Source organism: Archocentrus centrarchus, assembly GCF_007364275.1.
Source record: "Archocentrus centrarchus isolate MPI-CPG fArcCen1 chromosome 18 unlocalized genomic scaffold, fArcCen1 scaffold_23_ctg1, whole genome shotgun sequence".
Lineage (NCBI taxonomy): Eukaryota > Metazoa > Chordata > Actinopteri > Cichliformes > Cichlidae > Archocentrus > Archocentrus centrarchus.
In genome coordinates, this window is record NW_022060145.1 from 7,441,409 (window position 1) to 7,456,050 (window position 14,642).

Sequence of the window (14,642 nt, forward strand, 5' to 3'; positions counted from 1 at the left end):
AGAGGAGGACTTTCTGCCAGACACATCAATTCGTTTCTGTCAAAACAAGAGCTTAGCAGTCAGACTGCTTTCACTGGGTCAGTTTACTGTTTTGGAAAATAACGTATGGATCCATTCCGCATTAACAATTTTAATTGCAACTGCCCCCAACTACACGAAACCCATTAGACGATTAGGTAAACGGACCTAACATTATAAAAAGTCAACAGCACAGTGATTTCTTGCTTTGAGACAGTGGCCATTATTTCACAGAATGAGCACTTGATAACAATGTCATATATCTGCTCCTCTTGTGTTGCGCATCTGTTTCGCCTGATGTTAGCTGGCAGCCGACCAGCAGAGCTGTTTCCATCCTGTCTGCGTTTTATGTTTAATATGAAATGAAGCTTTCAAGGTTGTGAAATCTGGCAGAAAGCAATTAACTGTATTTATTTTAGTCATTTTCTTTATGTTAATTACTCTCCCCACCCCCTCCTTCACCAGTGCACTGGTGTCTGTTTCGGGACATCTTTTACAAGAAACTTCAAACTGTATTTGCTACCCAAGACAGCCTTTTTGTACCTGCCCCCCCCCCCCCCTTCCCTCCCCACGATCACTCAGGGAATCCTGTTTGCTGTATTTGAAATGCAGGGAATTAAACTTTCCCACAACATCAATGATAAACTGCCAAGTTGTTGCCCCTTTGCACCCACTATGACGCCTCTGCTCTTCAGGCCTTCGGAAAGGATGTGCCTGAAGATCGAGATACCAGCTGAGGATGTTGACAGCTACCGTTATCGCAGCTCCGCTATTAATAAGATCGTCTGCTAGCTCGTGTCCCGAGGTTTGCTGGTCTGTGTTATCGTGCTCCGGGACAATCTAAAATGAAACAGCGCTGGAAATATGGTGCAACTGTGACGGAGGGGGTAAAAATGGGAAGAAATGTGATGGGGCGTAGTGTCAGCCTGGTTAATCGAAAATAATGGCCAGCAATTTATAGTTGCCATTCCGACCAGCACTGGATGTACTGATGCGGGAGATCGAATTTTAATGTGCACGTTCCATCACTTTATACAGGCTACTGATGTTTAGGGCCCCAGCCAAACAGTACATGAATCTTTGGATGGAGGTTATCATAGAGCAATAATAAACAGCACTGTGCAGCGCCTGTGTGCTCCAACTATAGTGTGTATATATGTATGAGGGCACATGTTATAGAACACTGGTAGACATCAGGATGATTTGACAGTCAACTGATTTCCTCCTGCAGCTATTTTAATAAATAAACACAACACGGAGGAGGCGGAGGTAAGCTCATGGGAGATGCAAATGACGGCCGCCTGCTGTGCGGCTGTGGCCAGGGGAATACTGAGACCCACAAGTAGTTTTCCTTATTTGACACAAGTCCATCGACTCTCCCCTCCTCGCTAGGTCCTCAAACTGTGCACCCCTGGTGTAAAAAAACACAAACAGATCCCTGGGAGTCCACGTTCTATAATCCCACGCCACTTTGCTTTGTAGCATCTGGTTTTGCTGCCATTTAAGCTGTGCGCCCTAAAATAAACAGATTAACTACAGAATTTGTCAGTGTTTTATCAACAGATCAAACCAGCTTGATTACTTTTTAGCGGATACTTTTTGTCCGTTTTAGGACTAAAGAAAAGTTTGCTTTCCCACCATATAGATTTAGTTCATGCAAATAGTGCATTCGATGCAGTTCGAAGCTCATGCAAATTTTTGCAAACTGACCAAACTGAGATTTGACGTTACTCATTCCCCTAAAGTGGGGCTTGGTTTAAACCTGTCTTGCTTTCAAGCTAGAGGACCCTTCACTTGCATTAAGCAACATTTGTGAAATGTATGTTTTTATGTTAATTACATCCCAAACAAAGCACCATTAATCAACTTGTGCACTTGCATGTATGGATGGAATGAGTCATGACTAACTTATTGATAGGCTGACCTCAGTTGGCTCTTAATGCACATAAATTGTGCCGTGAAGAAGAAAGGGGGTGGGGAGTGGTCACTGGAAAAGAAAGCAGGCGGATGACCCTGTTCTGCAATCCATGCTGTTAGCTCAGCACAAGCAGCACTTAACCAAGGCATTATAGAGGCTTCTGCTTTTTTTTTTTCCCTATTGTGTACCTTAAACAGGTTCTGTGGTGTTTTCTGTAGCGAGACCATGAGTGGCAATAAAGTGGATGGGGATTTTCATAGCATTCTGTGTGAACAGCTGTCAAAGGCCATGATGAGAGTATGTGATCTGGTTTGTTTTGTATCATATAAAAGAAAGCACAGAACATCTTGACTAACCAGGAAAGGGGCCCTGATAGGAATGGTATTTAAAAGGGCTTCTAAACACCCCATTCAGATACAGAAATTACAGATCAGCCATGACTCATGCTCCTCAGTGTTAGGTTTTTATTAAAGTCACTCATTAAGCTCAGACTACATTGTCGGTTCCCTCGGCTCGGAGCACAAACGCGAAATAACCCACCTATAGGGCATAAGAGGTAGAAATCAGCTGCATACAATTTTCCTTTTACACTGATCGTTTTCGGCATTTCACTCCTGACGTCAGAGCCCTTAATGAAGACAGCGTAGCTCACTGCCGCCGAGTTCTACACAGCCAGTCTAAAGATTTTATTTCACTGCTTCCACAGCTTGCCTTATTTCACTATGGCTTAATGAGAGTCGTTTGGAATAATAGGCTTCCATTGAACAGAGGCATCTGCATCCACACAGCTCTAAATGAGTGAGCTAATTTCCAAAGATAATCACCTCTCCTGCTGTGTTTTTATGCAGTGATGCTGTAGATTTTTAGCCCTGGATTTAATGAAGTCAAAAATTACCTCCAGTACTCTGGTAAAGGTCTACAGACGCTGAAATTTCTCTTTAAATCTTTAAAGAAAAACATTATTTTCACATAAAATGCTGACAGTTTATTCAAGGTCCCTATTCAGGAAAAAAAAAAGTTAAATCTGGAATAGGTTATTACATTTCTTTGAGCAAAATATTAATCTTTTTTTTTTTTTTAACTCATCACCTTATTAATAACTGTCATACTGTTCTACTGGCATTGCTAGTGTACTCTTGGATATGAATGATGCGAGGGGGGGGGGGGGGGGGGGGGCTCTTGATTTGGTCATCTTAGGCACACAGCTGTGCTCACAGAAGCCCCACCTACCAACTGTCCAAACCTTCTGTTTGCAAGAGGCAGCCAATCAGAAGAAAGTTGGCTTAATGTGAGAGGAAGAGGAGCTAAAGCAGCTCATTTCAGGCAGTACATTCATAAAGGGTCTGCACTAAAGCCCAATATAATGTAAATAATGAGTTCAAAAATAAAAGTACAGACCTGGAAATGAACATAATACCCACCAAAAACTAAAATTACTATTTCAGGTTAATTAAGAATGTGCGTTAATTCCTGGCACCCATTAGCTTAACACATAACCATCAAACTTGTTACTTTTTTTAAACGTAAGTCCTTTGCTTTACTGACTGCTTGAAATACGCCGCAAAATTTTGACTCGCCTGACTGAAACACTTCATGCTGCTATAGAGACATAAAAAGAACTACAAACACATTTTACATATTTCCAAGAGCAAACAAGAGAGATTTCTTAGGATGCCTTGGTAATGAAGTCCACTGGGACATTCAGAGCTACAATTAAAGGATGAAGCGAGCTCTCTTTTCACCGTCTCTCCTGTCTCCCCACTTTATTCCTCTCCGCTCTCTTGTTTAGTCCCAGTGTGCGTGTGAGCATTGTCAGTGATGACACAGAAGCTGTGGCGTCACGCAGTCACTGCAGATGGCAGATATGAGAAAAAAAAAATAGAAAGAAAAAGGGACAGGAAGAGAGGAATCGCTTACAAATGGCATAGGCCATTTTGACAGAGCGAAACCCTGGCTTGTCAGAAGAAAGAGGAAAGGTCACAAACTGTGACAATTTAGTAATGTCTCATTCACTGCACTCTCTTTTATTTAACTTTGCGCTTTCACGTCAACGAACTTGCCTTTAAAAAAATATGTCGTGCCCTTTTATTTCTGTAAAGGTTGCGCTAGAGGCAGCCACAAGCAAGAGAGACTGAGCTGTTTATCACATTCATAGTGCATTTATGCAGCCGGGCTCAAGAGGAGTTGTCAGTAATTTGGCAACATTTACAGTACTTTTCCCCTCGCGGCTCTGTTGGAGTGGCCATCGCAAAAAAAAAAAAAAAAAAAAAAAGTTATACAATATGAAATAAACGACAGCAGAGGTTAATTCCCTGGTGCGGCGTTATGCAGGCTGGCAATCCAAGCGGAGGAGCAAGACAACAATATGGCTAGCAGCTAGCGCAGGACATCCTCCACACAGCTTTGTGTTTAGCTTATCACAATAGACCGTCGGGATGGTTTCCAAATAAGAGGGTGGGAAGACGGGAGAGGGAGCAGAGGGGAGGGGAAGAAGCGGCTGCATTGTATATGTGTTTTTATGGCTACCAAATGAAGCCTTCTATAGACTGTGACACAAAAAGACTGGTACAGACACACACAAACACACACATACACATGGGCTGTCACAGGAATGAGAATCAGCTGCGGCAAAAAAAAAAAAAAAAAATCTATTTGCAATATTAAAGCTAGAGGGGTGATGGCCAGCATCAAAAGCTAAATTGCCATTCAGCCACACATTTTTTTTTTTTAAATGTATTAGCTTTCCTTCAGAATTAATACTTTAAAATAACACGTGCTGTAATTGACACCTTTCCTTGTCTAGACCTGAGGCAAGCAAACATGGGTAGCACTTATAGTTAGTAAGCCGTTTTACAGTAAGTCTAAATCTCGGTTTCAGTGACAGTCACAGTGGTAAGGTTTCACTTCTTTTCCCTGAGTTGCCTTCACACAAATGCAGACACGCACGCACGCACGCACACATGCATTCCTGACCAGTTTTTGCGGTGGCGGGACACTTGTCCCGCTGGGGGAGGCTGCAGCTGGCAGCCATAAGGGAGAGCCTTTGTCATGGGGGTGTTTGGTCTACACCAACATTTAGGTGGGTGGTACGTGTAAAAGCAACATCTATATGAATGCCAGGACCCAAGGTTTCCCAAAAGAATACAGTGTTATGTCTTGGTGATTAGTTTATGTATGTTTATATGCTGTCTCTAGCTTTTACTCTCTGCAGCCATGCACAGAGCTGATCTTTAAATCCAATCTTAGACAGACTCTTATAGCCTTTGCAATCTGGGGAACTTGATCTCAGGCTTATTTGTTGCTTTGGATGATATTTAAGTGCCATGCTATGTTAAACTTTCGGACATAAAAGGGGGGAAAAAAAGGTGTATGTGAGCATTCCAACTCCCATTTACAAACTTGTGAGTGCTGACAGCTTTATTTGCTATTTTGCGATTTTACAGGTCAGCACCTCTATGACTCTATAAAGAATTTTCAGTTGTGCGTGCCAGCTCTTTAACTCTCCCTTTCTCAGTTTTAAAGAAGAATGAGAAGCGATGGTGTCCAGTTACAGTGATGCTGAACCTCTCTTGGAATGTTTCTTCAGGGTAGCCCGACAGGAGAACACATGCAAGGACAAGGTAGCGGTAGGTAGAGGATTAAGTATGGCAGCTACAGTTACAGTGCCCTACACCTGACATGGACTTCCCCTGAACAGCATGAGAAATTCAGTGGAGAACAGTTATATTAGAGGTCACAGAAACCAGCTTACTGTACTATGTAGTTTCTGTGAATTCCATGGATGGATGATGGCTTAAAGGTGCGCTCCTGCGAGATTTGTATGCAGTGTGAAGTGCGTCCCTGAAAACAGATTATTAAGCCTATGAATAAAACTGAAAAATGTGGTTAGTGTGGCTGGTACCATATGCTCCATGCTTTAAAAGGCACAGTCAGTCTTTTTTTAGATTATTTAACAGAAAAAAAAGAAGGTTGTACTCATAAACATACTATGTGAACTCGTAGGTAGAGGCAAATTTTAATTTGTGCCTGCACCTTCAGACTCAAGATATGAATGATTATACCCATGTGTTATCATCTAAGAAGGAGTCCTCCTTCACCAAAGACGCAACTGCGACCGGTGTACGGATAAAACGAGAGTAAATATTCGCACAGTAGCCTTTCCCAGATGGAAGGAGCTGCAGAGAGAGAGAAGGATTTTAAAATGAAGTCGCTCTCTGCTTTCTCCTCGACAGCTAATTCAAACTAAGTTTGAAAAAAGAAAGCTTGTCTTCTTTTTCCCTTTTAAACATGTTTGTCCTACAGCGGCCACTGTAGCTAGGATTAGAATGGGTAAGAAAACAGAATTCATTTGACTGCAATCTACTGACATCTAGCAGTGAGATTTTCCAAACTGTATCTTTAAGTGAGGCGGCATGACCCCATGAGTTCTCACACTATGTCTGATTCAAGAACAGAATTTATAGGACAGGCAGCACCACCATGATATTATCCACTGGTGAAGTCCTGCCTTAAAGCCTTGAGCTGATCTCGGTGTTTTGAAACTGGACGTGACAAATGAGGGGCGGATCTGCCCGAGAAACTGTGGAGAAACAGTGCATTACATGTTAGTGACCTGCCAATCGCAAGACATACTGTAAAGCATAAACTGTTTTATCTTTTTTTGACTCTAACAGTTACCATCATTTACAAAATGAACATCCTGTTGTGTTCAATAATACTCTAAACCAGTGATTGAGACCATGAACTCATCAGGAAAGCATTGAGGTCAGGCAAAGGGTAGTTTTTCCATAGATTTCTATATAAACACAAATCTTTTTAGAGCCAGAGGAGTCACCTCCCCGCTGTCTTCAAAAAAAGACATGCAGTTTGAAGGCACTTCCGCATTAGCTTTACTTCTCGGACCAGAACGCTACACCCATCTTCTTTAATGAAGATGAAGCGCCGTGTTATGTATGCACCCAAGGATATCTTGGTGACTTCACAGGGTTTGGTATGCCTAGCTTATTTATGCTATGTAGCACTCTTAAACCATTTCAGGTATCTTAAGCCATTCCCCATGAACTCCATTTAAGAGTAACCCAAGTCTGCTAAACAGCGCTCGCTAAAACTGTCTTTCTATGTTTAACTGTTGCCATCTCATCTCCCAGTAGATTTTCTATATGTACGGCGCCAAATATAGTTAATTGCTCAAAGGGTCCGTGCGGCTGCTGAATGAGGAGTGATACTGACTCCTCATTCGCTGATTCTGAAACTGGTTCCAGGTCGTTATGCTTACTCGATGTAGATGAATGGAATGGTTCAGGGACGCATGAATAAATAAATAAATAAACAGATTAAAAGTGACTTTATGCATCCCTGGTAGCTAAGGGAATTTTAACTATAAATACATCGGTGGGGTCATGTGTGGCATAGTTTTCTAGCCAGACTAAATAAAAACAAGGGCTGTCTGCACAGTGTTATCTATAACAGTGTGATGCAACTCTCCGAAACCCCTCTGAAACACTTCCTAAAATATACATGAAAAGGGAACGGAAAGATATACCCATTCTTCTGTGTCGGCTGTTTGAAGACCCAGCTACAACCTTGATCTGTCATCCCTAAAATATCACAACGAGGTAAGAAATAAAGGATGGAAGGGAGAAAAAGACAAAAAAAGACTCATGCGTCGAATTAAGTTGTCAGCATTGCTAGAACCACTGAAGCACATCTGTTTAACCAATATTATTATTCTAGTATAATGGCCCAAAGTTTCCTTTGGGTTTAGGCGGGTCTGAAATAGGCAGGACAAGGAAACACTGCAGCTCACATTAATGCCTAATACTCGCTCACATTAATGTCTAATATGCACTCATTTCTTTCCCACACAGAGCTCTGTATTCCCCCTGGGCTACCATTTGCTCTGCAAAATGCATGCATGAAATTCCTGCGACCAGTCTCCCCGTGAGAGTCTAAATAATAGATTACCAACACAGCATCCAGCCTGTGCTATAACTTCAGCCCCAACTGTCTGGCCTCATTAGTGAGGGTGTGTGTGTGTGTGTGGGTGGGTGTAAAAGATAGCCAGCTGCTAGCCCAGGTGATGGCACACAACTCTGGCCTTTGGCTGTAGTGGCCCACCCTAAAGAGAATATACAGCGTCTAGCTCCTTGCAATTCGTCTTGTAATCCGCCTTAAAGCTGCTAAGCTTCCGTTGAAGGCAAATGAATGGTGACCAATGGCAAGAAAGATGAAGACAGAGAAAGAGGAGAGTGGAAGTTTCGGAAGGGGGGGGGGGGGGGGGGGGGGGGGTGATAAAATGTTTGATTCAACTGTGAGGAATGAAAGGTGGTTGGTTTGGGCCGTCTGGGCAGAACCAGAGGTGACCTAAGCCATTTTCATCCGCTGATTGTCCCCCCCCCCGCCCCTTTTCTCCCTCCTTCTGCACCTCCCTCCATCGTTTTCACTCTCCCCTCTGTAGCTCTGTCTCTCTCGCCCTCTCTCTCCATGTCTGCTTCCAAATGGCAGTCATTATACCGGACATGAAAAGTCATTTTAGTTCCGCCTGGCTTCTTCAAAGCAGCTAGCTATAATTGCACAGTGAGTAGAGAGAGAATGCCGGGGTTACACAGAATTTAAACATTGACTCCTAACCTTGCAGTGATGCAGGAATTTGAATTAGACTTTAAAATGAGAAATATAAATGATTAATAATAAAGAGCAAATATTCACACAGTGCTGATGTCAGTATGTCCACATATGCTGCCTTTTTTTTCTCTTTTAACTATATTTACCACGTTCTGCGTGAGATTTCTACACATCTTTCGAGATCTCTGTACACATGTAGGTACAAGGCATACGCGGGCGTACCGCTTGGTACCAGATTCCACTAAAACATGTGTCACTTCAAGAATTATAGCACAAATCGAGGAAACATTTCCAAATTATGAAAAATCCATCCCCTATTAAATGCATTCCTCATTCGTGAAATTGCTATGTGGCAATGTCACTGAACTTTTTAATGGAATTCTCCACTCTTTGCAAATTCCAGTAGGAGTCCGGGAAATGCAAATGGGTGACAAATTCTAATCTTTACACCCTTTGTTCCTAAACTTCATTTAAGATAAAAGTTCTTTTATTTGTGGCATAATGTATGCAAATATTTTTTCTGTCGAGCTGCTGCTTGCTGCTGCAATAAACCCTGTATGCCAAGTCTATTCTTAGGTTGGGTTCTACAATCTGCTTTTATGTGTGTGTGTGTGTGTGCGTATACACATACTAGGTGTCTGGGTGTGCACAGAAGTGTTTGTGAGCTTGCGTGTGTTACAATCTCAGCCCTGAAACAGTTTACAACCCCTGAGGGTCATATATACGTAGCTCTTTACCAGTTTATGAGCTAGCCACCAGTCTGAGCTGAGCACCCCTCCCTTGCACTTATCTCTTGCACCCTTATATTTGGCGCAGCAGGTAGCGTAATTGTTCTTGGAAAGAGCCTATCAACTAAAGCCTCCATTTTTGACTTTTCGTCTCAAAAGACCTTTATCATAACACCCCATTTTTTGCCTGGCTGCAGGCTCTAACCACAGAGTGCCTCTGAACAAAAGTGTCTCCGCTAAGTCATTCCCCCCTTTTGATGGAGAACGAGGGGGCGAGCAAGAAGGGAGGTGAGTAGACAGAGGATACAGACTGGAAAATATGTCTTCTGTACAAGACCCCGCTCCCCGTCCACTCCAGCAACCCCAATCCCCGAAATGTAACGTAGCTCTCTTGCGAGCAGAAACAAATTCTGAAACTGTCATAGTTTAATTGAAATTCCATCACTTGTGTGGCTGCTATTGTGGAATAATTTGATAAAGCTGTGTGACATGAATGCACAGGGCCGCCCGCCACTTCTATTTCTTCCCCCAGCTTTTATTTCCTCATTCTGCCGGTTATTCAAATGAACCTTGGTGGATTCTGCTCTCAGCCTTCCCAAAAATTAAGATAAGAGGAAATGAGACAATAGAAAGGGCATAAAAAGAAATGATGTTTTTGGGTTGCAGTACAATCAAAATGAAGGCCTTAAAAATATCACCATGCTACCATTTTATACTCCACCACCTTCTTTCTTGCAGTGTTTGAAACCAGAATTATCATGTTTCACTAGCAGACTTCAGCTTTCTTATAATTAGCCTCAGCTCTCTCAAAAGTGCGGATAGCGACAGACTCCTAGTTGCTAGACGGGGGATGATCCAAAATGGAGGTCAAGGGCAAATTTAGAATACCCTGCCAGTGCCACTGACCCCGATCCAAATCCATGCCCGCATACTTCCACCCCCTGTACGTCCTCACAACTGGCTACAGGCGTTTGGCATCCATCATATCTTTTGAAACCCAATCTGCAAGCAAAGGACAGCTGCAACAGGAAAGCGCTCCTCCATGTTTCTGTCACATCCAGAGTTCTCCTGTATGTAAAGGCTGGAGGCAGAGCCTCAAGGCGAGGCGCTCCAAGCTGTTAAAAATGACACTAAGGTTTTTGGCTCTTACATACAAGTAAATTTTACAAAGGCAGACGAAATCAGTATGAAAGAATGGGGAAGGAAAGGAACTTTTTTTTTTTTTACTTATACTTCTTTTTAAAGAGCCTAATTTGAAACAGTGAAAATTAGAAAATAAGGAAGCCCAGACATTGAAATCAGTCCACAAAATAGGCGAACGAGGGTAAACGGGGAAAGAACAAGCTCAGCTTTTCCCTCCATTCCCTCCACTGCCAAAAATATTTACGCCTCAGCTTTCTGCCCTGACAGGGTGATGGACAGTAGAGGTGATTTTTGCTTGGGCGTGAAAATAGGCTTCTTATTATTCCAACCCAGTGGCAACTTGAATATCAATAAAAACTGCTAGCGTTCCCCTATGTGTAAAACCAATGCCCCATAGCGGTGGTTTTTATCAAGCAACCCACCCTTGACGCTAGTTATGCAGTAGTAGAGGTTACGGGAGGAAATGCTTGCCAAGTAAATAAGTGAGTGAAGCGATTGAATAGAGAGGAAAAACACCGCGGGACCACGGCCAAAGTGAACCAAGGGTAAAGTCATGATCACTTCATTATGCCGCGGTGCAGCTCAGTGTTGTGCGAAATCAAACTGCTTTCTCATTTGTCACAATGCATCAAGCTGGCCTCTGTGAGGTGGGGTTTTGTAGTCGACAGGAGGCCCCCGAAGCACAGTCACACACATCAGATTAGCAGGAGGAAACTTAAGTGCACAATATACAGAATGCATACATGCATGCACAGACGTTTGACCTACAGCGTGAGGTTCACACGTACACTTCAGAGCCCATCAAACTTCTCTCTTGCATCCACCAACCAACCACCCACCCTGCCAGCTAGCCTGCCTGCCAGTCAGTGGGTAGCTGTTAAGGGCCATTGTTGGCAAAAAAAAAAAAAAAAAACACAAGCTAGAATACACCCACTGGATTACAGAGGGCAGGCAGTGAGGGGGGTGATTGCTAACAGACATATTGGCACTCCATCTCACCCGGTTCCAACTCCGTGGCGCCTGATAATTGCGGCCTCTATGTTTACGTATCCATTTTTGTAATGTAAGTGTTGATTTCTCATTCCACACTTGTAATAGGGGCACTGGCCTTGGAATTCCTGAAGTAGTCCTCTCACACACAGGCACAAACACACAATGACAGAAAAAAAACTTTTCTTATTGCATTTCTTTCTTTTTTTTTGTTTCTCTTGAAAATAAAGCAGTGAGTCAGAGCTACTTAGCTGTGCTGAGACAATGGGAGTGTGAGGAGAAGGCACACTTGTTTTTTTACCAGCATCGGCTTTGTGCCAGTTACGGATGGTGGATAAGGAGATATTTAAAGCTTCTGTAGTCCTTCCAGACATCTCTGTTACATTAAAAGAACTGCTGTCAATTAGCTTTTGTCAGTTAACCAACCGGTGTTATGAAATCACAAAGATAAGCAAATGCACGCTGGGAAAGTAACAGATATAAAAGCTCTTGAGTTCCCTCAAACATTAAGTTTTGAAAATACCCTCTGTCTCTTCCAGACACTGTCAAAAATGTAGGATATGATTTCAGGATGTGCTTCAGGCACAAAAACTGAAGAAAAGAGCAGATCGTCAGCCACGCTAAAAAAAATGGCCTTACAGGCACATTCTAACCGCTGATCGTTTTTCAGTGTAATGGCTTGAATGCCATGAACTGTTTGCATCCTTTCCCGAGGCACGTGCCCGCAAACACATTTAATGTTTTCACCACTTCAGATTTTTTCTCTCATGAGCTGTATATACCATTTGGGAGGATTTGAGAACAGCAGAAGGTGAAGGATGAGGGTTCGAGCCGCATCAGTGCCACTTTTCGATGACTGAGGCGCTTTGCTCCCTTCAGCGACTTTGGGAGGCAGCACTTAAAAAAAAAAAAAAAAGAGCACCACCTTGGTGCGTATCCATTTTGCCTCCTCTTTTGAGTGCCGCTGCCTCAACGGTGAAAGTGGAACTCGAATGTGTGGTGACAGCATTAATTGTGCTGTGTCAAAATCGGGCTAATTGTTTGAGCTGGGAACAGTCGAACATGTAGGACAGCGGAGATGCTGGTTGTGCTCTCCCAGAGTGCTCTCTGTGCTATGAAAATGCTCAAGCAAACACCCACATTCACTCTAATTTGAATGTTTAAACACACACACACACACACACACACACACACACACACACACACACACTGGCCTTTCAGTCACCTCAGAAGCTGACTCCGCCTTCGATCACTGCCCAAAGGTACCCTTTCATGATACTGCCTAACATAAATTGCTGATCATATATATATATATATATATATATATATATATATATATATATATCCAACAAGCTGACCCTGTGGGCATTTGTTACATTTCTAAAATTATATACCTAAACCTATATAAAGTTTTTTTTTTTTCTTCTTTTTTTAAGCTAAGAGGAGGGCTCTTTCTTTGTGTCTTGGAGCCCTTCTCTGCTGCATTCTCCTCAATGGCTGGAGAGAGAATGAGTCCCCTAGTGGCCCAACTGGCACACTGAGCACAGGTGGTATGTACTTCTACTGGAAATCAAGGTTCGCTTTCACCTGATTGACAGAATTGTTGCGTGACCGACACACCGACTCTCTTCGTGCATCTGACGCTTGTTTTGTTGCTTTTTAAATACGCGCTTTAAAAAACAGAGTCAACTTTAAACCCGCACTAAACACACCAAAAAAAAAAAAAAAAGAAAAGAAAAAATGTTCTAAAATAAGACACGGAAGATGAGGGACCTCTGGAGAGTTGTAAGAATGCACTTTGAAAATTCCTCACAATCCACTCGCTGAAAAGGCTCCCATAACTCCAAAAAGGATGCACTAAACGAACTGCATTTGCATGACAGCCACTCGGCTTAAAAAGCGCTTAAAGTAACGCGTGAACTGGCCGGCTTTTGTTGTTTTTGATAACACAACGCCGTAAAAAAAAAATATATATATATATAAAATAGTTGCCAGTTCACTGAAAAAGCGACACGAGCACAAACAATGTCGATTTGTTACGCGTGCGGATAATTTACTGCAATTCAAGTGTTAATACGCGTGATGGCCTCAACACAAACCCCACGCAACGAGAAAAATATCCCACTAACACATTGGCACGTGATTTACTTGCAGGTGCATACTGAGGATAAAAATTCAAACAGTTAACGGACGTATTTTGTGCCGTTCCGTGCGTTTTTTACTTACTGTAATGTGGCACTGAAAGCAATATTATGCCCCGCGAATTCGTAATAACATATAGGTTTAAATAAGTTGGACACATGAATGCGCTGCTTTATTCCCTAAGCGTGCCAGCACGGGGACAGAGAAGCCCGTCTTCATACGCCGCTAATGTTTGAACCAACTTCGCCAGGCTGTGCGCACACCTCAAATCACTGCGGCAGCGACTTCAGTTCCGACTGTCACAACCTCCAAACTCGCAGGCTCGTCACACACTCTTACCTTATCACCATTTTGCAGTCACTTTCAAACTCTCCTTTTTTCTGTGTAAAGAGAAGTCGAGTTTGTTTGTTTTTTTCTTTTCTTTTCTTCTTTCTGTTTTACATCCAGTAATGGCAATCGAGTCCCAGAGAAAATACCGTGGAGGAAAGAAATCCGTCCTCAGGTTCTTCTTCTTTCCCCCCCGCTCGTTCGCTCTTATTTCGCGTCTTTCCTCGAGTTGTCCGTCATCAGTGATTGTCGAGGGGGGAGAGACTGGGGGTAGGGTAGGGGGGGGGTGCAAAAACACGCACGTGGGGCGTGTATAATATATTCTCTGGTTTGGGTCTGTCTCTGTTGTGCTCTTTAGATCTTCATTGAATTGAACGTGGCGAGACTGTGGTTGTGTTTGGAGAGTGCGGTGAGGCTGGGACACACTGCTCTCTCTCTCTCTCTCTCTCTCTCTCTCTCTCTCTCTCTCTCTCTCTCTCTCTCTCTCTCTCTCTCTCTCTCCTCACTCATCCCCTCGGTACGTCTGTCTGAATCTTTCTCTCGCTCTTTACAGAGACCTGAGCACGAACTTGGTGAGTGTGTGTGCCTGTGTGTGAAAGTGTGGGTAGGTGGGTTAGGGGAGTTGCGTGGGAGGAGGGGGGTTGGGGGTGGGGGTGACGTCACTCGGCGAGGTCCCACTCTGCCAGCTCTCCTGGATCAACTTTCCCTCCCAAGTCCACTTCAGGAATGTCCACTTGGACGTGGCTATTTTA

General features: G+C 43.1%; 1 protein-coding gene across 2 annotated transcripts in view; it reads right to left on the reverse strand.

Annotated features, from left to right (window-relative positions):
* The window catches only part of LOC115775209 (receptor-type tyrosine-protein phosphatase delta), a 139,032-nt gene extending 124,785 nt beyond the window's left edge, over positions 1-14,247 (reverse strand). For both annotated transcript variants that reach the window (XM_030722765.1, XM_030722766.1), the window contains exon 1: positions 13,903-14,247. The gene's annotated coding sequence lies outside the window, so the exon portion shown is untranslated. The remainder of the gene's footprint in view (positions 1-13,902) is intronic.
* Positions 14,248-14,642: the final 395 nt, after the last annotated feature.